Raw genomic sequence first — 25,369 nt, forward strand, 5'->3', positions numbered from 1 at the left:
TGGGAGGAAGCTGGAGTACCTGGAGAAAACCCACGCTGCAAGGAGAGAACATGCAGACTCCGTACAGAGGGGCTACCCCACCCAGGGATTGAATCCCCACCCTAGGTTTGTACCAGGAACCCTCTTGCTGTGAGGCAACAATGCTACCCACTGTTCCACCGTGCTGCCCACTGTACAAGTGTCTACATAAAATAGCCTCAAACTGGTCAAGTCTTGAACTTCATTCAAAAAGTCCAAAACTGATGGTTTAAAATTATAGCACTATGGCTGGGTATCAGTGCTCGATACCTTTAAGGTGTTGACCAAATTACCAAGTATGACTGAAACATTTCCTATGTTCTTCTATATAATATAATATTCTCTCTAAACTTCACTCAGTATTGTGATGTCAGGATTATGATTTATTGTACCAATATTTAGATGTGTTCCCAGTGAAATATTGAATTTATATTGCAACTTTGCTGTTTAAATATTACTGTTGCTGCACTACAACAACATTTAGTTTTAAATCTTGTTCTGAATTTATTCTTTTTAAAATAATTTCTTGTGCCGCAGCAGCCCGGGTTCGAATCCAGCCTGTGACCCTTTGCTGCATGTCATCCCCTCTCTCTCTCCCCCTTTTACGCTTACCTGTCCTGTCCATTAAAGGCAAAATGGCCCAAAAAATATCTTTAAAAAAAAAAATAATAATAATTTCTTGTAAAACCTACAGTAATGGCTCTCGGAGAACCTCTTTCACATTCTAGCAAATATGGGTACTGTAACTGAAACACCCCCACTGGAATCAATATCAGAGCAAATTGGAAATCAACACAGCTGCAGTGGCTAACAACATCCAACACCAAGCTGTTAAATGGTCCCAATAAATTCACATTGAAACAGCTTGACTCAGTCGTCAAACCAGCTAAAAAACGATGGGTGATGTTAGCATTGTGATGCTAATAGTTAGCCCTGTCACTGTGTGTGTGTGTGTGTGTGTGTGTGTGTGTGTGTGTGTGTGTGTGTACGGCCAGGTGGACTCTCACAACTGTCCCCAGAGCAGAGCTCACACTCCCACAACAGCATCTATAGCCCATACAGATTGTGGTTTTTGGTCCTGTGTAAAAATGCAAAGGTGGCGTAAAGAAAGGACTCTGTGGTGGCTCTACAGCTCAATCTCTGTGTCAAAAGGCCGTATGGCTATACTACATGCCACTCCATATTATGGGTATCAAATAAAGTACTGCAGTTTTTAGTACTCAGTGGTGAAAAGGTTTGATACCCAGCCCTTAACATCTGGATCATTCCAATTAACCGCTTTACAAAGTCAGCAGAGAATCTGTGCTCAGATTTATAAACAGGATGGTGGAAAAATATAGAAGAATGGATGCGGAAAGTATTTTCTAACAATTTTGTTATTTACTTTCCATGGGACTGCTCAGATCAGTGTCCCGTGAGATGACTTGTCTTATGTCAGAAAAGCATGTTGTTGTTGCGGCAGTGCACAACAGCATCTCCATCTATGTATTCAGTAATCCAGCTCCTCTCTGTCCCTCTCTTTCTATCTTTGTTTCTTTCTTGGTCTATCACGTTTTCACTCCTCCATCCCTCTCTCCCTCGGCGTCCTCTAAGAGGACGTTTTTATTCTGTCTGGATTAGTTGTCCTAGTTGGCGCTGGGCGTGCTGGTGGGGAGAGAATTTATTTCCTCCGGTGGAGCCTTGATTTAAAGCACTCAGGTCAACTAGATTCTGGGTCATTGTCTCCCCTGTCGTAATGAACCAGGGCAGAGGTAGACAGCAGACTGCATGTCGACAAAAGCAAGGTGTTGGGGAGCTACAGAACTGGCCAGCTGTATTCAGAACTGAGCCAAGAAGCATTTACGTTTCTGTGCCCAAATGTAATTTAATATTCCACAGTTGAATAAGCTCAACTCAGCTCATAAGCACCCAAACTACATCAGCTTACGCCCACATAAGCTGTTTACTTGATGCTTGTGAATACGCAGACAGCAATCTTGCAGGAAATCTATGTTTCTCTGCCAGGACTGATCCTGCGGGGCCTAGTGACCAACATGTAAGTGACCAACATATTAATCACTGCAGCACAACCCTGCTGGCCTTACAGTCATGCTAAGTCCACATTATAATTCCTGTTAACCTAATTCATGGTTGTACTTCGTCCTGCCTGACACAGCCGGGTCAACACCGCACCAGGGCCAACACCCCCACCATTGTACTGTCTTAAATCCAGTATTTAGCTAAGTCGGACAAAACCAGAAACCAGAACTCACCTCAAATCACCTGAAAGGAAAGGTGTAAGACATGGGGGTCACTAAAGTCCATTGACAAATCCTGGGACAATGTGCTCTCATCCCTACTTGTCATATTTTGACACTTGGGCAGGACAGGGGGCAACCTTTTGTGTTGTATCGACGCAGAAGGGGTTGGAAGTCAGGAAGGGTTGGCAGTTAGGTTTAGACAACAGAGCTGTTAGGTTATGGTTAGGAAAACAGTCAGATATTGCTAAGAACATCTAGCTTTGAGTGGCACAAACACAGCAGTAAGTAGGAGTCAGCTGTTAGTTTTAGATAATAAAACTACTCAGGTATGGTTAGGAAAAGATCATGGATGTCACTAAGAACACTTGGCTTTGAGTGGCACAAACACAGCTGGAAAGGCAGTGATGTGTTGCTACAAAATACCCAGTTTTGAGTGGCACAAACACAGCTTGAAAGCTTGCCATGTGTTGCAACAAAACACCTGGCTCTGAGTGGCGCAAATGCGGCAGTAAGAACGTGTCAGCAGTTAGGTTTAGGCAACAAAACGTTACAGTTACAAAAAGATCATGGATGCTGCCTAAAACCACCCAGCTCTGAGTGGCACAAACAAACTCTACTTGTTGTTTGTTGGTTTCAAACACCAGTCTCCTGCTCTGGTCTTCTCAAAGTCCGGTGTTTGTTGGACTCATCCAACTTCCATCCCACCCACCCTCAGCAAACTTTCATGCTCTTTGAACTATGCCTGTTGCTGTTAGTGTCCAATAATACGCAGATGTGTTTACGTTGGAGTTGATAGAAAGCCCAGTGCATCTCACGCAAATTCTAACCAGCGCCAAAGCAGTGTATTTTGACACTCTGGGAGTGAGACCAAGCTGTCTGGGAGGAAGGAAAGATCCTAACCAAGATGGAAGTTCCAGTTTAAGACCTTTATATAAGAGAGCCAAATGTCTCTACTTCTTTAACAAGACTGCAAGAATAAAGCCACTGTCGTTTTTCAAAATAGTGTCATTTTCACACACATCATGAGCAGCATATCATCACCAAGTAGCAGAAGTTTGTTACTGTGTTCTTATAGTTTCCTTTCTTGGCAGATTCCAATAATACTACTTAATTATTTAGAGAATCTGCTGTGACACTAAAACAAACAAAATCTGTTAACCTGTTTGATGTCATTACATTTTGCTACTTTGCTTGTTGCAGCATGTTTCTATGAAAAGTCTATCTTGTCATCATGTCCTGCTTGTTTTGTTGCTTTCAGAGAGCAGCCGAAGCAGAATACATAACAAATGATGCTAAATATACTAACATCTAAAAAAGCCTGAACGAGCCAAGACATTTTGGCACTCCACTTTTCATTAAGTCCCAAAATGTGTCTGAAAGTTTGACAGCCACTGTCTAAGGACACATGCAGGTGTCACTGATCATTACTTAGCAGACATCCAATACTGCACCTTAACGACACCTCCACTTAACGGACCTCATGGTCACACGGCAGCTAAATCACAACGGAAAAAAACAGTGTTGTAGTGGGATAAATTCAGAAAAGGAGTTAAGTGAGTGAACTGGAATAAAATGAAAACATGCAAAAATGTTAATAAAACAGAAATTTAAATGAGCAACAACATCTACATGGGCAAACATCCTAAAAAGCAACCAGACTCTGCCTCAAACATTGAGACATGCTGAGATACACTATCAATCTGCTCCAATGTTGTTGGTGTGGTGTGAATAAAAATGAAGCTGTACAATGTTGAAGAAGAAAACAACAACAAGAAACACTCTTTATGCTCTCTGTAGGTTTTTGTGCATTCATATTGGATTCAGAGGATGCTTTTTCCCTCCAATTCCTGCTTCACACTGATTCATATTCAACTCACAATAGCCCATCTGCCCGCAATGGAAATGATGGGAGAAAGGGCAGATGTAAATAAAAACCATGCACCCAAATAGTCACACATGAAAAGCACAACCAAGTACATGTCATCTTAACAAAGAGCGGCAACAGAACGTACACATTTTTTGACAAGTTGTGACAACTGATGTCCAGAACTGCAACAATCAAAGCACAATGCAGCACTTTTTCTGACAAACCCACCATTTTGCCTGTGGGAAGACAAAGTCCTGTTTCGTGTGTATATTGCAAGCTTGAGTCTCTTAGAATTACAGCCAAAAACAAAAGGGTTTAGATCTGCATGCTTATCTTTGCTTAGTACAGATATAAATAACCATTATATTAAATAGTAATTTTACCACTAGAGACACAACTATGTCAACTGACAAATACATACAGACATTTTCCATCCCAGCACAAGCCCGCCACAGTGTGAGCAGCAGGTCAGAGGGAGGCTGAAGCCTCAGATTACCCAGCAGACAGTGTGTAAACTGAAGGATTTAGAGCACTCTTACCGTACACCTCGTAAGCTTCTTGTTTATCTCTGCTAGTGTAGACTGAGGTTTCTTGTAGAAGCCTTTAAAAACAGTTCTATTTGTATTTTATCATTGTACCAAACGTACCAAGAGCAGATAGATACCTCAAACAAGGTAAGAGGGCAGAATTACTTCCATAAACTCACAGGATTAAAGCTTATCACAAAGAGGAGAAAACAAGAGAGTGAGTACAACTCTCTCAAACCCAAGATGCCCAAACAGATAATCATCATCCCTATTACCATCTCTAGACGCAATCCTGTCAAGTGTTGTGACAAGTTGGTGATTTCAGACTGTCCCTGTTGCACCTTAACCTACAAGTGTTTTACTTTTAGCTTTATCTTCATATGAAAACAGGAGCTCCATTTTTATCATTCGTTCGTCCATGTGTTTCTGCAGCTAATATCAAGTACTACTGGACCCATCAGCCTAATATTTATCATGCACATTTGTGACTGTGTGGTCAAGGACTTCTCATGGTTTTGGGGATTCACATTTTTTGAAAAACATGTTTTAGTGGCTGTTTTATACGGTCACTGACTGCTGACTCCTCACTCCTCTTAACTTGCCAGTACGCACCACAAGTGATCAACAAAATCACATAGCTAAAGGCATTTCTGGCACTCGGCTAGGCTAAAAGAAACAAGCCTTACCTGGTCAACTGCAGACCACATTTTGGCCTTTGTCATTGTTCTGGTCTTATATGTCCCTTGGTTTGATCTGGTTAATATCTAATATTTATCTTGACTTTATTCAGTTTCTTTTATCTTGCTGTTCTGTTTCATATTTATTGATTTTATATTATTGTAAACTTGTTTAATCAGACTATTTATTTGCTGGTGGGATCTTTGATAGCACTTTAGCACTTTTCTTGTTGACTACTTATGGTGCTAATGATTCTTGATATAATAGCATCATTTTGGTGCAATTCCCCGGGAAATGTGCAATACTGTGTACACTGTGACATTGCGACAGCTGACCTTCCTTTTTTTGTTATTGTCTGACATTTTTGTGAGTCTGTTTAATTGTTATGTTGTTTGCAGCTTATGTAGCACGATTGTCTACAACAAATTTCCCACATGGGACAATAAAGTTTATCCTGATCCTGATCCTGTTCAAAAACTGACATCCATAGAAAATTTCTGTCTCATTTTGAACCAGAGCATCTGCAGTCTTCAGTGCTATATCATAGGCAACTGGACTTGGACTCATCCAAGAGGCTTTGTCAGTTCTGTTCACTTCAGTTCTTCATGAACTGAAGATGCCTCTTGGATGAGAGGGGAAATGTCTTCAAGAAACTCAACCAAGTCATTGTCTACATATGTAGCATATAGCACTTAAGATTACCATGACCTGGATGACAGAGAATCTTCAACAATCCAGAGCATCTGCAAATTAATTTCATACCCCATATGTTATGATCCAGTAAAGTTAGTTAAAGATGAGTTTAAGATGAGTGTTGTTATCTTTGTCACTACTTTGATTGTAAGGGAGCTGGGAGGGACAACAGAGTGAGATTCAACTCTTTGTTCCGCCACTATCATTCATCCACGTGGATACACAGTCTGCCCTGCACTCCCTGTTCCTCACCCTTTGACGCACCTGGCAGAGATCTGCACGCTACTGAGTGCACTTTTTTGGTTTTATGTATGACACTGTGGCAAGACCTGGTGAGATTACCAGCAATCTTCTTCCACAGCTCTGCTGAAAGGCAAAGCACACTCGAAGTGCCGGTTTTCTTGCATAATGGTTTGATGGAGAACAAGAGCCAAGAAGAGCCAACGACAAGACACTAAAACATTCCCTGAGGAGTGTTTTTTGCAATCATCTTTATCTAAAGAAAACAGGCAATATACACATTTGAGAAGCTGGGAGTAGAAAATGGTCGATGCTTTTACTGATTAATCAGTTATCAAAATAGTTGCCCATTTCTACCAATCCACTTATCAATAAGAAGACGAAGACAAAGACAAAGAAGAAAAAGAAGAAGTACTTTGTTAATCCGTGTGGAGATATTCAGTTTTTTTCACTATAATGTCATATACACACAGGCCCCGAAATACACACACATGCACAAACAGGACCTATACATGAATCATATGGAGGGATGTAAGAGCAAGGGGGCTGCCTCAGACAGGCGTCCTGAGTAATTGGGGGTTCAGTGCTTGCTCAAGGGCACCTTGGCTGTGCCCCAGACGCTAACTGGCACCTCTCCAGCTACTAGTCCATGCCCCATATTTGGTCCAGACCGGGACTTGAGCCAGCGACCCTCTGTTTCCCAAGCCAAGTCCCTATGGACGGAGCTACTGCCGCCCCCTATTAATCAACTAACCATTACAGGTCTTTATGCATTTTCCTTTTCATTAAACATTTGTAATTTGTATCTTGAATCGTGTATTGGTTACATCCATGCTTGCTAGTTTGTAGTCTTCTTCTTAATTGCCTTTGCAGGCGCATTATTATGCTTCTTTGATCACTTAAATAATACGAAATCAGCAGCAAGAATAACCATCACCTCACTCTTATGCTCACACAAAACAAGGACCCATTCATAAAACACTGCTGCATAGTGGTATCAGTGATGAAAAACTTCACAGTGTACCTTTAATATCTTGCATTACCATCTCACAAGCCACATACCATCTGTTACATAACATATGCAGCAAAGACATCAAGACATGACACAGACTTTTTCCATATACAGTACAAGACCTACGTGTGAACTCTTGAACTTCCCAGATAATTTAGCCAGAAACGTTGCAGGCTCCCTGTGTGTAAGCAGCTTAAGTCTTCTCATCTAGACCCAGTCATCTGTATTCCTGTCTTACAGTCCATTAGGCTAACTTTGAAGGAATATAATTCACCTCTTCTCACCAGCAGGCACTTTGCAGTAAAGATTCAAACTGTGCACTGTGCAAAATATACTTGTATTCTCCTTTGTCTGCTTTGTTGTTATGTGAGTCTGTAGTCTCCATTTGCTTGTCATCTCTGTTATTGTGTGACAGGTCCTTTTATTCCTTGAGATTTTTTTTTTTTTTTAAATGGACAGCTTTTATTTCACCTGTCCACCGTAAGCCTATTGCTTTCTGTTACATCAGCAGAACAGCGTGCAGGCCTGAAGTGGTGGTGAGACAACCAGGTTTACAGCTTTCAAAAAAGTGATCCAGACCCTCCAGTCAGGGTTCACAGCCTCCCCTGACAAGACACACCACTGATGCCCTTGTGTCAAGTCAATTTTGAGTTGGACAAATGTTGTTTTCTACAGACTTTCTGGTGTAGATGCTCACCTTAGGTGCAGGACAAACTGGCCAGCAGCAGCTTCTCTATACAACAACAGCAGCCCGTGTTTAGGGCCTGCTGTCCTGTCGTGGGCCTGGGTGGGGTTATTCGTCCATCTGCTCCACACTGACTTGAGCGATTCATGTTTATTTTAGACCAATCTGTCTGTTTATTTATAAAAGGGTTTGACCACAGCACGCCCTGGCCTCCAGGTTCTAGCTACCCCCCCTGCTGAAGTCATCCGGTTCACTCAAATTTAGGACTACTCTCTGTGTCTTTTCTGAATTGTTCCTCCCACTCTTTTTTTCCTCCCTCTTTAGTCTTCTCTCTCCCGCTCTCCCTGTCTGGAGCTCTGTCCCACTGTTGAGTCATTTCGCTGCCTAATGATGGTTTGAGTCCCCGGCTAAGACCCAGCCAGGGTAAACAAGGCTTAGACTCAGCCAGCCTGCAGTAAGTGTCACTTCTAATCCACTACGAGACCAAGATGGGTGCGCAGTGAGCCTGCACTGTCCCAGTAACTGCGGGCACGGCCGGAGCAAGAGCTATACACGCTGATTTCCCATCTAACTACACTACAGGACAAAAGTCTGTCTGTATCTGTTAGTCTCAGAGCAGCCAAGGCAAACAAAGCAGATCAGTTGATCAGCACAATCTGTTCTTTTTGTCAGTGTTCACATTAAAAAGTGACAGTTATACAGCAAATCCACTGATAACTTATCAGAACAAAGAGCTACTTTCATCGGGACTTTGAATTTCTGATTTAGAACAGTTAAAACTTCAACACTGATGGTTGTGTTTGAACTTGGGATAGTTAAACCTAACATATGAACACTTTTTTCCAATCTCATGCAGGGAGTGAAACACTGTCAGAGATCAGTTCCTGTTAAATTGTGGTATGGTTAGTGCGCAAGCAGAATGCAATCTGTACTCCCAGCGGAAAAAATCGTCTGCATATGTCATGATAACATCGTTAGTTACAGCAATGCTTGCATGGAAATGCTTCACTGAGTAGAGAATAACATGCAGGCCAACCTTGATGCCACACAGTATTATCTTCCAAGTAGGGTAATGGAAGTTGTCTCTTTTTTTTAACTTTATTCTGGGCTTCCTTCAGTCATTGTCACATCGCTCCACTAACCCATACACTACTGCCAATTTTCCAAGAATAATTTAAACATATGGCCGATCAGAACAACAGTAAATAAGCGTAAAGGCAGACTAGCAGGCTTGAAGGGAAGTAGGACGATCATACTCAAGCTAAGATTCAAAACAAACCTCCTGTGAAGACAGCATCACTTTTATATGACTTCTTCTCCTAACAATATAAAGATTAAATAAAATTATTGGTAACCAGTCAATATTGGGATGGTTTGCGATTACTGCTTGTAACGCTGCCTCATTGACGAGATGACATTGCTGCCAGACATGGTGGGCACCTTCTGGTCTACCGATAGGTAGCCCTGGTGAGTAAGCAGCTTCCTTTTGAGTCGCAAAACCCCTTCAACGTTGTTAACTAGCATCCGGTGTGCTGACAATGTTGACGGTGCTAACAGAGCTAACAATGGTGCTAACAGGGGTTTGCAGCTCAGCTTACTCACCAGGCGCAATGCTTCCACAGCAATGCTGTTAGGTCAGGATGCCGTTACTAGCAGTAATTAGCAAATGAGCGGCGCTGCTGGCTAACATTAGCTCCCACCCAAACCAGCTGGCATGCAGTGCAGAGCAGCCAAGGCTAGCTAACCAGTAGAGACCAGTTGCAGTGAGTGCAATGTTTATGCATGATTACGTAGCTAGCCAGCTGTCTGTCTCCAACCTAAACTGAAGAGCAGCAGAATTAGCCTAAACTTTTTTTGCCCAAGGTTCACCAAAGGGCAAGCCAAAATCTCAAGGCACACCTGCATTTATACCTGTGCACAATAGCCTCTATAACGTGTTTTATCACTCTCATCATGACATAAACGTTTGTTTTTATTTACCAATATCAAATAATGACTGACAACCAACTCTTACTCCTGAAATGTTCAACAAAACGATTCAAGAATTCATTTTAAACTTTTTAAGATTACATCAAAGCACCAATAAAACATCCATTTACACTGGAAATAATGTAAGATAATGCGATATGTCACACACTTGTAATTCCCACACACCAACAGCGACAAATAGATTCCTTTTAAAATTATTATCATTATTATTATTATTATTATTATTATTCAATTTCATTACATTTTTTAGTTTGAGTTAGAGTTTGCCTCTTTATAAAGAAATGAGTGTGCAAAACACACTGATACAGTCAATTAAAAATTCATTCATTACTTTTTGTACAGGCTAAAATTATGTGTGGTTATCACAAAATCCCACAACACTGCTACAGACCGACATGCATATCCGGTCAAGAATATTCTCGGCGGTTAACCAATCAACAGCTGAATGTTACCATCTTTACTTTTTGCTAAATTTCTTTGAAGGCTCCTGATGTGATTTTTAAGACATCCTGCTGACAAACAAACAGGACAGAAAAAATAACTTCCTCAGTGAAGGTAATTAGATAGCTGCACTCAAATCCAGCAGGAACTTTGACCCACAGCAGGAGAAAACTGACCATCATGTCATTGTATCTGAGGAGCTGCTGCAGCAGAAGATCACATAGAGGATCTGCGTCAACGCCGAGATACCTGCTCCTTCTTTAAATTAATGCTGCAACTGGTGCCAATAAGTTTGAACACCAGCATCATGTCTAGACACTAATACAGTTAAAACATGCGGTCTCTTCTGAGTATTCCTAAAAGTAAGCTTTCAGACAAACTTATGCTCGAACATCACTATTTAAAGAGATACAGCTGTTCACACTTCGAAGGAATCATGCACTTAAGAAATCAGAGCTGAAGGAGCATCAGTTCTCACTAGTTTATAAAACCTTAAAACCTTAATGGGAAAAACATTAGTGGTTAACAGAGCGTCGTGCGCGCGTGTGTGTGTGTGTGTGTGTGAGTGCGTGCAGGAATGCGTGTGTGTATTGAGGGTTTTCGAGCACAGTAAGCCATCGTCAAAAAAGGGCAAAAAATGACACATCTGTGCTCACACAAACACACACACAGGGCAAACAGAGAAGAAGCAACACCATGAACACAAACCACAAGGTATTGACACAGACGCACACACACACGCACACACACACTCACACACACACACACATACACACAGCCCTCGACTGCAGCCTTGGCACCACCAGGCACAACCAGGCACCAGAGTGTGCAGTCAATTTTAGACCAATGAGTGTAGAGCGCAGACAGAGATGGAAGACAGAGCAAATCAGACATTAAAGGCCCCATCTCAAACAGCAGAGGCAGAATTCATAAAAACAGCCTTCAAAAAGCATGCAAGCACACACACACACGCACACACACACACACACACACACACACACACAGGGACTATTTCAACAACACTTTCAATGTTGGCTGAATTTGCCTTTGAAGTTCAACAGCTGTGTTCATCTAATCTAAGAGGCAGTTTGCTCATCAGGAGAGCAGAATGAAAGCACGAATCCTTACAGATAGTGATTACTTTTAGAGGCTACAGACTGCGTGAAGAACAGCTGTAAAAGCAATGCATTTCACGAGAGGAGAACTCATTTCATGCTTTCTATATGTTATAAAGATAACCCGGATAAGACACTGGAAAATGCAGCGATTTCATGCACATATGAGTGAAGCGTGCAGAATTCAAACTAGACCAGGGAGGCTTGGCTGTGTGCTCTCGACAACAATGTGAGGAAAAAACCTTCACAATGCCCCAAACGCCTTCCTGAACACAGAGTGCAGGCCACAAACTCTATGAGCTCACTTCCTGTTCACAACACTCCACTGACTCCAATTGGTAGGTTGACCTCTAAACGGCACAGTCTGCATGAGATGTTGGGCTTCGGCACAGAAACACGCCAAGAGCTTTAAATACAGCAGTCAGAAAAAGGATGTAAGAACACTGAGTCACAAAGAACATACTTAATGCATGAAAGCCCGTAAAGACATGCTTTTTATTTTTGCTTTAAGTGCAGCAACACACTGTGCTTCATGTGCGTCAGTACACAGAAATGCAGATTTATACAACATCAGATTGCTCTCAAATATAAACGTTAAAGAAACTAAGGAAACAGCCTTGTTTTACACTTGTTGACATTTCATTTTGAAGATAATGTTATCAGGTTTTCAAGAACTCTACGAGCCAGGTCGCACCAGAAAGAAGTATATCAACTTTAATGTATACATCCATTCATTCGGCCTGATGTAAGGAGTTGGAATGAGTTATGGAGGGGGTGTAAAGGGTCACATGTAATTAAGGTTGTTTTACATTTACCAGAGTGGGTTTACAGATTTGATTACCGCAATTACATTGATGGATCATTTAGTAAATACAATGTCAGAAAACTGTAAGACAAGGAATCACAATACCCTGGAAACCCAAGGTGACGTCTGAAAATGATGTTTTGTGCGATCGACATTGATACAAAAGACAAAAGCTGAAATGATAAGCTGGAAGCAGGTAACAATTTGCCATTTTTGCATGAAAAATAACAATGGATTACTAATCAAAATAGTTTAAATTTATTTTTCTAATAAACCAATCCGATAGATTAGCTAATGGGGACTAGGTGGTGTCTTTTCTTTTTCCTTGAAGGGTTGATAATCTATTTTGATTTGGTTAAACGCAGGGTATTTCCTGTCTCAGAATGGGTCTTTTGGAGGTGACTGCACATAACAGCATAATTGGTCCACGTACAGTAAAGGCAACGATGCTGTGCTGGAAGTACTGCTTGTTTAACAGATGTTTGACAAATTGCTATTTTTATTTAACCCATTTAACCAGGTAAGTCAATACATATTAAACACATTCACAGAGGATTTAATTAGCTATTTTTGTCCCTAACTCTTATGATTGTGGTGCTGGGGGGGGGGCTTTTGGGGTTCGCAATTGGCCAGCAAGCGCCAATTTGCACTTTAAAATCCAAAGCTGATCTTTATGGAAAGGCACCAAATGAATTTATAGGGCTGCACTCAACTGAGAATTATGTCAGTCAAATCAGGTTTTGCTGTTCAATACTAATATTCAACTATTTTTTCCTTTTATTCCCATAAAGAGCTTGGAACTGGGTTCCGTGAGACGTTCAGGGTGACAGTGACGTTTGAGTAATAAATTAAACAAGCCAAGTTAGCCCTCTGAGCTCATGCATGCTAACTGCGCGATTGATGGCAGGAAATTTGCAAGCACACTTTTTTCCTGACGTCAGATATCAAACAAAAGCCAAAGACTGTATTGTGTTTGGCTGTGAGCAATATTCGCCACTTCTATGCAGGCGGCAGATGATAACATTATCTCGGATCCTGACTGAGCAAAGCCTCTTTTCCTCAGAGCAGCTGCCTCCGTCTCAGACTCACCCTGGGTCTGGGTCCACAGCTGCCTGTATCGGAGAGCAGCGTCAAAGCAAGGAGCGCTCAGTCTGAAGCTACATCTGGGGACTAAAACGTCCCTAGAGGTATACTGCAACACTGACTGACAAAAAAACGACTGTTCAGCTTGAATAATCTCAGTCGACTGAGGGTTCCCCATTGAGGGGGCAGCCCTGCAAATTTGTTTCACTTTCACAAGCAAATTCACTGAAATTCACTGATTTCAGTCTGAAGTTTATATTTTACATCATCTTTGAATTTATATACATTTCAGATAGGTTATGAATACTGGTGTGACCAAGCCCCTAAGAAACAGGACTGTCTGGAGCCATAAAGTCTGTAATCCTTCAATTTATCTGAAACCTTAAAATCACCAACTGTGGAGATCTGTGGTTTTAAATGGACAGTGACCATCTGCGAATCACAAGGCACACAAACAAACAAACCGACACACACAAAAACACACACACACAGCGCTGATCGATTAGGACGACAGGATGCTAAAGCTCTCCTCAACAGCACAATGATGTTTGTGGTTTTATCCTCTCAGCGAGTGGTCACACGAGGGGCTCAGCTATCCCAGCATGCATCAGCAGCAGGTGATCTGCTATTACGTCCACTGATCACTTAAATATTTACAAAAGCCAGAAAACACAATATGAAAAAAACACTGGTATAATTTGCATGCCCACTGGTTTTAATTTGGTATCCTTTTATCTCGTAATAGAACCAGATACAGGGACTGTCGTACAGCACTGCTGCACATCTTATAACTCACAGCGCTGTCAGTACAAACAGATGAATACACACATGAGAGGAACACGAGAAATAAGAGGATGCTCATGTTTTCTCTAGTATAACCTTGTGTATGATTATCAACACATATAATAGTCTACCTTTCAATACAAACTACATATTTAAATCAACAGGTGTTTTTTTGAGGAAACTTCATTAAAAAATGATCAAGAGATGGGGTGATGTACTTTAAGGGCCCCTAAGTAGCCATGATAGCTGCCCTGAGATTTGCCGGTCTCAGTATTAAGACCGCAGATTAGCAGACAGTGCCTGGTTGGTAGCTGTAATCAGAGCGCTGATCTCGTATAATCGCTTTTCGATAGTAATCAAGCACACTGGTTTCAGAGAAGACATCTTACGCAGCAGGAGGTCAGGGAACAGATTTCCAATCCAAACATGAGACTTCCTGTGAGGACTGGAAAAAATAGTAAATTCTATTTCACTGAAGTTAAAACATGTCATTAAACAACTTATTTGTTGGTTGTGTGTCTGTGTTGACTTGCTTTGATGTCAGTCACAGACGGCACCCAGCTCCACTCCGACTGGTATTTAAGGATAAAGTGAAGCCGAGGTCTTTCAGTGTGCCTCCTGGGCCGCCTCTGTTTCAATATTTTATGAGCAACAGCCAAATCACTGTGTCGGAATAATTAAACATCAGTTAGGGTACAAAACTACAGAGAATATATTATGGAGGCAGCTCATCAGTGGAGAGAAAGTACTGAAGGAGAGCAGTGGGGCTCCTCAGAGATCAGAGACAGCTCACTCAGACACTCAGAGGAATCTAATTTTGCCATTACACTATATACAGCCTAATGATTTATTGTCTGAAATACCAGAGGAGCTGTTGGCTGTAATGTGGAGGAGTGCATTTCTAATGTGGCCAAGCGTGTGATTATGGGTGAGTGTGTGCATTTGGTCCGAACGATAATGGCAAGAAACCACAGCAATTTTCAAAGCAAATTTTTTGTTTTGGTGATTTGTTTTGCAATGTATGAAACGTACAAGGGATGATACTGTTCACAGTAAGCCATGGTACAGATACCTAATCACTGTATATAAAGATGGACAACACGTCTCCACTTCCTCCCACTGTAACAAAAAGAAGCCAAAATATCCCATCTTGCCGCCATCTTGCGCTGGTGACGTAATTTGGAGCCAGAGACTGTGCAGTAACAATCACTGCGGTACTGAGTTCCCACCTATACAGCTGTCAAACCAATCGCAAGCAGGGCCACTAATCACGAGCACACTGATTGGCAATCATGATTGGCAATCATGACGTCAAACCCACTTTTTATAGCATCAAATAACTAATTAAAACCAAACTTATCAGAAAAATAAACACTTGAACATCGGCAGTGTGATTAAAAAAAACTCCCATAAATGACAGAAACCATCTTTGGGAAAAATGTATTTGACATGTACTTTGAGTTTTTAGCTTTTAGTTGCCCCATGCACTAACATTGAGGGGGCGGGGTCTACGACCTATACCAAAAGGAGGCACTCGAGATGTTTTGGCTTCGAATCTGTGGAGCTGTCATCTCGTCCATCTTTATTATACAGTCTATTGTATACTGTTTCTTGTTAGAGACATTATTTTTTGAGTCACTTTAATGCACCGCCTGACCTGGCATCTCGGGAACCTTTAATTAGAGGCAGGTGTGCTAAAGTGAGTGTGGAGCGTGGAAGACACCACGGGGTTACAGTTTTTAACCAAGACCTATTTGGTTAATCTTAGTTTTTATCGTTTGATGAAGTCATTTAATACCCCACTGATTTGACCTTTGTTTTGTAAAGGCCTGTTTATTTGGGAACTTTGATTTTAATTTTTTAAACGTGACAGTCAAGACAATGAGTTCATAGCGTCATCCTCCAACTCTCTATATATGCTGCAAATCAGTCAACTCTTAAACCGAAGCACCTGGATCATCAAACAAGAGCAAAACTAAACCAAAGACAGTGAGTTTATCATATCTCCCCTTATGGCATCTGTGGGCGGCTATTTTTCAACTTATCTGGAAGCTGCAACAGTTTCTAATTTAAGTATCATTGAAAACATGTTTGATTACCACGCTTTGAAAAACTCATGGTCAAAACTGTCCAGCATCAACCACAGTCATCAACAGTCCCCTGCCCACATTTAAAGTGAGACAGACACTCAAGCAAGCATTTCAAAGATACGCTATTTCTTTTTTTTTTTTTTTTTTTTAAGATTATATTTCTGGGCTTTTTTGCCTTTAATTGATAGGACAGTGTGTGAAATGGGGAGACAGAGAGAGAGTGGGGACTGACACGCAGCAAAGGGTCGCAGGCCGGACTCAAACCCGCGACCGCTGCAACGAGGCAATGCCTCTGTATATGGGGCGCGGGCACTATCCACTATACTACCGACACCCCAAGATACGCTATTTCTAATGGTAATGCACAATTGATATGGTTTAATATGTTTACATAAGGAATTGGCTAATTGTTAGTATTATTTTAATGTTGCTGCAAACAATTTTATTTGTGATTTTCAATATAAAACTATTTCAGTATGTGTCTAAGGGATGGGCATTTTAAGTAACTTTCATATTCAAGTACTTGCATTAAAATATTCTGTCCAGAGTCCGGAGTCATTCTCCTTCAGGTCAGGTCAGTGTCCAGTTAGCTCGAGCTAACACAACAACAGCGGCTAACATTCAACAACAATCTATCAAAAAGTCCCAACAAACTCACACCAGAACGCCTCGCCTTTATTGTTACACCTGATAATAACCGTTAAGTTAATCTTGTCACTGTGTAGAGCTCACACAGCAGTCAAATGATAAACAGAGAGTAAAGGACAGTTGGGACTATACAATAACCAAATACCGACGTCTAAATTGCATTCTCAGTTCTCGGCACATTTTAACAATACCATGATAATACTGAGAACCATGATAATGTTGTCACTGTAATCATCATATGAAATTTTCATTCCGTTTTATGTCTAAAACATACAAACTTATCATTCCTCTAAAGATCACGTTGACAATGTGCAAATGAAAAATACCATAAATGATATCTGGCTACAAAAGCACATCAGGCTGATGTCAAGAAACAAACAGCAGGAGCAGACGAATTAGTGCACAGACTTCTAACCCAAACCCTTCTTGACAATCAGGCTCTTACTCGTGTTCTTCCTCGCTCTTTAAAGAGGTCAATTGCCTCCACGCCACAACAGTCTTTGCTGGGTTTTTGTTTTTGAAATTTCACTGGGCTTTCCTACCACACATGGTGACGTAAACCTACACAAGGCTTTGCCTCTGCGCACTGTGCCCTGCAGCTCCATCTCACAATGAGCACAACTCTTACTGCTGATCATGTGTAGAGAGCCAGATGACAAGATGCCAACCCTGAGCAGCAAAATAACCGGTTCAAGTCCGGCCCAGCCTTTCTGCATCTCTTCTTCCCTTGTTTCCTGTCATCCCTCTAGAGTCTGTAATAAAGATAGAAAAATGCCCAAAAATACTTTTAAAAATGTGCAGAGAGCGATGGGGAGTGAGGCAGTTTGCTTTTTCATGCCTTCTTCGCAGTGTCAGAATTCCACTTGTGAGCATCACATGTGAACGCTGAAACTAGACCATACACAGTGCAGTTTGGCCTTGAGCCTCATGCTACATTACAAGGTTTATATCATCAAACATCACAGTATGGATGCATGTTTATGATGCTGGCCTGCAGGTCATTTTCTGGTACTTAGTGTGTATGCATGAATGGCGGTTGTATTGTGTGTGTCTCTCTTGCTCTAACAGCCCATTTCTAACATGAGCCGACAGCCGGTGCAGATGCTGAGAGGAGCAGCAGGAGAAGGCGCTCAGGACGTCTCCATACATCAAACATTTAAAAGGCCACCACAGCCAGGCAAGGATACCACCCACCTTAACAAAGTGCACATCTAGCACAGAGTGACACTAACAAAGTGGCGATGTTTCCAGTCTTTTGTGCAAACACGAGGCGGTGACAACGAGAGACAGAGCCTGTAGACGGCTCAGCTCTGATGTCATGGTGGTACGACAGGGTCTCATAGATGTTTAATGTGGGCTCGTCTGTGTTGCAGAGCTGATGTGATTGATTGTTACGAGAAAATCAGACAACCATTGCGATAATTAATCACCTTAGTCATGTATACATGAGAAGTTCCTGCTCCTCTCTGTTTTATTTCACTGTAAACTAAACTATCTTTGGGTTTTGGACTGCTGGTTCGCAGTAAACGAGACATTTTAACACATCGTCTTGGCCTGGAAAATGTGACGGACATTTTACACCGTTTTTAGCATTTTATAGTTGATGCACCACGTTAATATGCTGCTTGGTTTTTTAACTGTGTGTTGTATTTATTGTAGGGCTATTTTAATGTTATTTAATGTTCTCTCCCTAACCCTTTAACATGTTTGAATGACAATAAACTGAACTTTGAACCTTTAATCTTGAACCTTACAGACCAAACGATTTATTGAGGAAACATTCAGCAGATTTATCGATCATGAAATGTACCATTAGTTGCAGTCCTGTAAGCAAATTGCAGGCTCCAGCTTCTCAAATGTGATGATTTTCTGCTTTTATACAATTGTAGATTGAATATTTTAGAGGATTCACCAATTGACAGATGGTTAAAATAACAGATTTAAGTCATTTATTAATCAAAACTGTCAAACATATGCTCATTCAAGCCTCTAATGTGTGAAAATTTTGTGCTTTATCTGCTTTTATGTCGGTGTAAAATCAATATATTTGAGGTTTGGACAAAATAAGCACATGCTCACAATATTTTGATATGTTATAGACTAAATGCATCAAGCAGCTGATCAAGTAACAGTGAAAATAAAAGTTAGCACCCCCTAACAAAGCTATTTCTGCACTACGGCTACCAAAAAATGAAGGTGTGCACATATCCTCCATTCAAAAGTTTGCACACTGCAATCTGGGTTTACCAAACCTTCACATTCACAGCCTTGAGCTGTCCTCACTCCTGCAGAGAGACTTACAAAGTCACTTCTATAAAGTGAATCTCTGCAGCCTTTCAACAAAAGTGTCCAAGTGTCCAAAGTATCTGCTGCAGAAATGCGGTTGTAGGCAAAGCCATGTGTGCAACATTACAGCGGTGTAATGGCAACAACATCCCGGAGAGGATGTAGGAGCCGCTCTGCTAATCTCAACCCGTGTAGCTGAATTCGGCAGCAGCGGAAACGGCGGTTTTCTCCGGTTTAACTACATGTTAGTGAGGCGTTTGGTGACCCTTTGAAAGGCGGTAAAGTGAGCTAGCTAAAACTGCTCCAAAGAAGAGCAGGAGTCGGACATGTCTCTCCTCCTCCTCCTCCTCCTCCTCTTGCCTGCCGCTTCCTCCTCTACTGAGAAAAAATCCCCTTCTTCTTCCCCCTCGTTTAGTTTCGGCTCAACCCCCCCAAAAAGCTGCCAACTCCGAGTGTGCACTCACCTCAGTCCGGGTCGAGGTGTTCACATGGAGGCGAGAGGAGAGCGGAGAACCGGCGGAGATATCCTGGAGGTTTAAACTTGTCCCGTTAGTGAAGACACAGCAGGGCTGAGGAGAAAAGCTCCGTGTGTGTGACTCTGTGTGAATGTGTGTGTATGAGAGTGTGTGTGTCTGCAGAGTCCCTCTCTCTCCTCTCGCCAACACCAAGTCACTCCTGGAGGGCGGGGCTGAGAGGAGGAGGAGACTGAGGAGCGCTCTGTGTGACAGGGGTGCTCACAGTGGGGCCCCTGACACCACCACCTCAATGAATATAGGTTTTATTTTTATTGTATAGAATGTAATTCTAATGAGATTAAATTTTTATTTATTCAATTAAAAAAAAAACAGTTCAACATTATGGGAAATAATTTCAAGTCCCTTTAAAGGGGTTGTACACATGCTGCGTTTTTTTTGTGCATTTTCAATGTAGATGCACGGCAGGCGCGCTCAAACTCCAGAGTGAAGCCGTCACCGGCGAGCACACGTAAATATGGAAAAGTTTATCATTTTGGTGCAGGGTTGCCAGAGCTTTACATCTGTCCCACGGACAATAGGCCTACACATTTATAAACACTGCCTGGAAGAAGATCAGCTCTGCACTCAGGATTTCAGGTAAACAGGTTATGATGCGATGCTTGTTAACGTTGCTTAGCAACCTCAGACACAACCTGCCACCACACTCTTGAAAGCAAGCTCAAAAAAGGCACAAAAGTAGCGCCCCATGCCCAACCTCACGTCTCCAAGCGGTTGACGATGCAGCATGTGTACGGCCCCTAAGGCAGATTTATACTTGTGTGTCAGCTTCATGCAGAGCTTACACCATGGCCTTCATGGTTTTGAGCATTGTGTTTGTGTCACTCTGCAGTTACACCTCCAAAACATTAGTCGGCGGTGGAGGTTTCTGTGAAGTGCTGTAAAGTTTAGTTTATTCAAAACACACACATTAAACATGGCTTAATAGCAACAATTTCAAAGTAAGTACACAAATCGGCTTCACTATAACTCACAGCATTCACAAACAAAGCACTTGTCTTTTGCTGGACACATTTTCCCCACAAATACAACATGCTAATGTTTTTAGCACAAGCCTATGGCATTTTACATTGTGTAAATTAGCCTAGCCTAGCTACTCATATGAAGCCAGGGACATTTAACAAAGGTAACGTTACAAAATTCGTCTCCATTACAGCTTCATTACATGCTAACATTATTAGCCCAACCCTAAGGCATTTTACATTGTATAAATTAGCAACTAGCAGAGATTTCCTCTACTCATATGAAGCTAGGATGAATTACGCATGAGACTTAAAATGTTATTTTTGTGGAGGCTTTATAGTCTTCACAATTTACTGTTTCTTATCTCTGAAATAAAAGTAAATAAAAGCTTTGTTTCCACTGAGGGAAATGGTTTCAGCTAACAAGAGAGGTCTTGGTAAATGATTGTTATTTGCAAGTTAACACCATTGTTGTTGTTTAGAAAGTGCTGCCAATGTGTAGGCCTACGTTATATGTCACACTCTAGGTCAATGCTGTCGTGTTACATGTCACACCCATCACACCTCTGATTCTGATTCTGCAGAGCCGCCATGTAGTATGTAATCACACTGGGGTAGACTGGTGCCACTGTCATTTGGTTCTGTGTAAAAATGCAAAGGAGACGTAAAGAAGGGACTTTGTAGCGCAGTCTCTGTGTTATAACGACTAGAATCTTCCACCCAGTCACATGGACGTGCACACTGGCCTTTGATTTTGAACAGTGCCTCATCACTGGATCCGTCGGCCTCCAAATTCCATATTTTATTCACGGGTCTAGCTCACCCAGACACTATGGTGGATTTCTTTTCTGAACATATTACACATGGAACAATCTATAGGTAGAATACAGGGTGCTAGAGAAAAGACTGTTCAGGCGTGAGCCTCTGGAGCAGCAGATGTTAAACAGCTGCTGGCTTAAATATGTACATGACATGTATGGCAGAATGTATGTAACTGCCTTAGGCTTTATTGTTGTAGGCTATAATCTATTAATCAATTAGGGGATGGGAGGGAGCTGGTCGCCACATGAGCGAGGGGGAGCCTTGGAGTAGACACAGTCTTACGTGTATATGACCAACAGTGTCTCCATACAAGTCAGGTGTTTCTATAAGGTGTAAAAAATATTGATTCATTTGCATTTCCATGAAACATTCAGGACACTGAGAGAATGAAGTACAGTATATATCTACAGTCAGTGGTTAATCATTAAATGACTCCAACTCTTGTTTTTCAGCTCTCAACTTCAGTTTACCAAATAATCAGAACACTTGTCTCGATAAAACAATATTTCTCCACTGAGCTTCCATTAAATGTATAATTTAGCAGTATCTTTACTTGTCTTAAAGCTCATGAGGTGTCGAAAATACACTGAAGCTGAAAATAAAATCCGTGCTTTGTCTGTGCTGCCTCTCTGGTGAAGCAGTGGGAAGAGAGTGTCTCTCTGAGTCTCTCAGATTTCTCTCCCACTCTTTGGGATCTCCTTTCTTTTCTTTCCGTATCCTCATTCTCTGCCTACTTGTGTCTCCATTCCTTTCTAATTTTCTCTCCATATTGTCTCTACTCCCATGTCTCCTGTCCTTCTGTGGTCATACCTCGAGCAATCAGCCAGCCTCCACATGAAGGGTCATTATCTTGATTCTAGTGGAGAGATCTGCCTCTTGTTACAAGACAGCACAGCTTTTCCTGAAATGCCCTGGCAAAAAGTGATATCATTTCACCTTTTTTTCTTGTGCAGTTTTATTTTTGTTGGAAAAAGCATTCTTTTAGGCAGCAAATGAAACATCCGAGATGAAATGACTCAAAGTTTTCAGCTGTTTTTCAAAGGACGTCTCACATAAAATGCAATGATGGTGTACTTTTCAGGCTGTGCTAAAAACAGCTAGTTTGCAATAAAGAATTATGCATAGAATGGGAAAAGCATACAGATGGGTCACAGATGTCAGACAAACTACACAGTAAATTTGAGTAGAAGCTACAAATGCAAAAGATTCGCAGAGGACACTGTGCTCAACCCTGTCTCCTAAAAATTACATATGTTTTGAAAGATGCACAATGCCACAGGAGCAGTTCCCAGACCAGTTCATGATGCTTTCCAGTAGAAGGAAACCCCCCAGAGACTCTGAATATCTTCAGCTGTCTGAGGTGGTAAAAGGAGCTGCCTCACTTTCCTTTTCTCTTTTCAATTATTAATCTTAAATGATTAAATTGCTGCTATTGTCCAGTAAAGAAAAATGCTGTCTGCCCTGAAGGCCCCTTGGGGATTCCTCAGGGACGGAAGAATTTGATTTCCCAGCTATGTTGATCATCAAAGTGTTTGCTTCAAGGCACTGTGGGTCCAAGATGTCAACATGAAGACTTTGCCAAGTTTTTGATACACGACAGGTGAGGAAATCCATCTGCAATACTGGTGGGGAAGATAACGATCATAACATTTGATTTGTGCCTCAAGATGTAGGCCTGTAGTATTTGCTGAAATATTAAGAATCCCAAACTTGGCAAAGAGGCAAGTATGCACATATTGACAAAGATACATGGATAAAATGTGGGGAATCAAAGTTTTAACATGGACACACTGTGATCTGAGAATCTGGGTCAGTGGTAATGGTTGATGGAGTAAAGTATTTGTTCGTACACTCCCCTTTCTCCTCTTAACCCTAATCTTCCTGGTCCCATGGCAGCTGGAAATGGCGGGCAGGCTTAAGACTTCACCCTTTACATATTTTATGGATTTGCACTTGCCCCAGTTCTTCCAAGGAGCAGAAAGGGCTGGTTGTTTTGTTGGGAGTGGCACCACTAAACAAAGCCTGAAAAATAACAGTTAAGAACGAGGATTAAGTCTTTGCAGTGTCCCTCAGATTGGCAGTAAAGTTTGTTCTGGAGCCGTTTAAAAGAATAGTTCAGCATTGTTTGGGGGGAATTCTTGCCAAGAAACAAATGAGAAGACTGATGCTATTTTGATGTTTGATTGCTATATGAAGCCATATAGCCTGCAGCCAGTTAGTTTAGCTTAGCAAGAAGAATAGAAACAGGGACACAGCTTGCTTGGAAGTCACTGCCAGGAAATAGTCTGCCCCATAACTCAGTGAAAGATAAAGCATTTTTTAGTCACTTTAGAGGTGGTGGTGGGTGGATTTTGTTGCTTAAGGGCATTGTATTAACAGCCTGTTGCTGCTATTTGTCAACGTAGCCACCATTTTGGATGGGGCAAGACTGGCCTGTAAATGCAAGTAAACGGGGGGCTGGACAGGGGAGTTTTTCACATTTCACATTTCTCAACTGATTTTAGTGAGTAAATGTGATATTCAAGCATTTATGATCTACATGTAGTAGGAAAAAAGTTTTGTCTCCAGTTAGGCTAACGTTATAATCGTTGCTTGACACTTTTCAGAGGAGCGTGTGTTAGGCCTACATTAATTACTTAGGCTATGTTTGTTTTGGACAATAATTCTTTGTCATAAGGTATTATAAAAGCCGCCATTTGTCAATATTGTATTTGGTTTATTTTCCTTAACACTTGAGGAGACTACCCTAAATAATTTAATGAGGAAGTAGACAAGTTTTCAGCTAGCTAGCATGCTTGCTAGCTAATGCTATCTGCTTATCATCAACTCTCTGATCATAACTGAATAGTGACGTTAAACACTCATTTTAGAAAGGCCACCACAAGAAAATATGTTCTTTGTATTTGTTATATAATATGTATTTTTAAATTAGTACTGTCAGCACTGGCACAATCCTATAAGGCACGCTAACCTTAGTGCGCTAGCTACACTGGCAGCTGGAAACAAACAAGTTTGATAATTTAAACAAAGAACATGTTTTCTTGTGATGGCCTTTTTAAAATGATGTTAGAATGTTAGCAATACTAGAAGTTTTTTTTTATTGCGTTACCATTACAGCGTTGATGATAAATTAGCTAGGTAGCATGCTAGCTAGTTGAAAATTTGCCTTCCACTTTAACAGTGATAAAATGCTATACTGATGTCCTATAGGCTGCTGTACGTATTGTATAGTACCGTGCATGACAAGTGTGAGGTTTTACAATTCCTTATGACATTTTCCACCATGTAGGCTAAGTAATTAAGTTCATGTAAGCCTAACGTTGATGCACACTGCTCTCTTGAGCATCTAGCAGAAATTATAGCCCAGCTATTAAGCTTTTAAGTAAGTGGAGATAATACTTTTTATTTTACTCCATAAACCCTTAAATATAAAAATGACTCAATGAAATTGGTTGAAAAATGTAAATGTTGTAGTGCTTTTAATCCAGAAAAACTGACTGCAGCTCCCTCGTTTACTTGTATCTGTTAGCCCTCTCCAACATGGTGGTGACGTTGACGTATGATCCAGCAGCCTATGAGGCATCTACATGTCATATCTATGGTTGTTTCCCTCTGTTTTGCATTCTAAACACCAAACTAAACTAAGCTAACCTGGTTCCATTTTTATATTCAATAGACAGATATGAGAGTATCCATCTTTTCATTGAAGTCTTGACAAGAAAACAACTATTCCTTTAAACATTGTCCAGGACAGGACTGAAGATGCTGACTGTAATGAGCTTTAAAATGATTAATCTGAACATTAAGCACTAAATTTGAAAGTGAGAAGTCAGAACCTTTCCGTCATCAGTT

General features: G+C 41.2%; 1 protein-coding gene across 1 annotated transcript in view; it reads right to left on the reverse strand.

The window, feature by feature from the left end:
* Nucleotides 1-19,804, reverse strand: part of ppp1r16b (protein phosphatase 1, regulatory subunit 16B) — a 154,799-nt gene extending 134,995 nt beyond the window's left edge. Inside the window, exon 1 of the mRNA XM_033625578.2 lies at nt 19,665-19,804. The gene's annotated coding sequence lies outside the window, so the exon portion shown is untranslated. The remainder of the gene's footprint in view (nt 1-19,664) is intronic.
* Between the last annotated feature and the right edge of the window lie 5,565 nt (nt 19,805-25,369).

The sequence above is a fragment of the Epinephelus lanceolatus genome, chromosome 1 (assembly GCF_041903045.1).
Source record: "Epinephelus lanceolatus isolate andai-2023 chromosome 1, ASM4190304v1, whole genome shotgun sequence".
NCBI lineage: Eukaryota > Metazoa > Chordata > Actinopteri > Perciformes > Serranidae > Epinephelus > Epinephelus lanceolatus.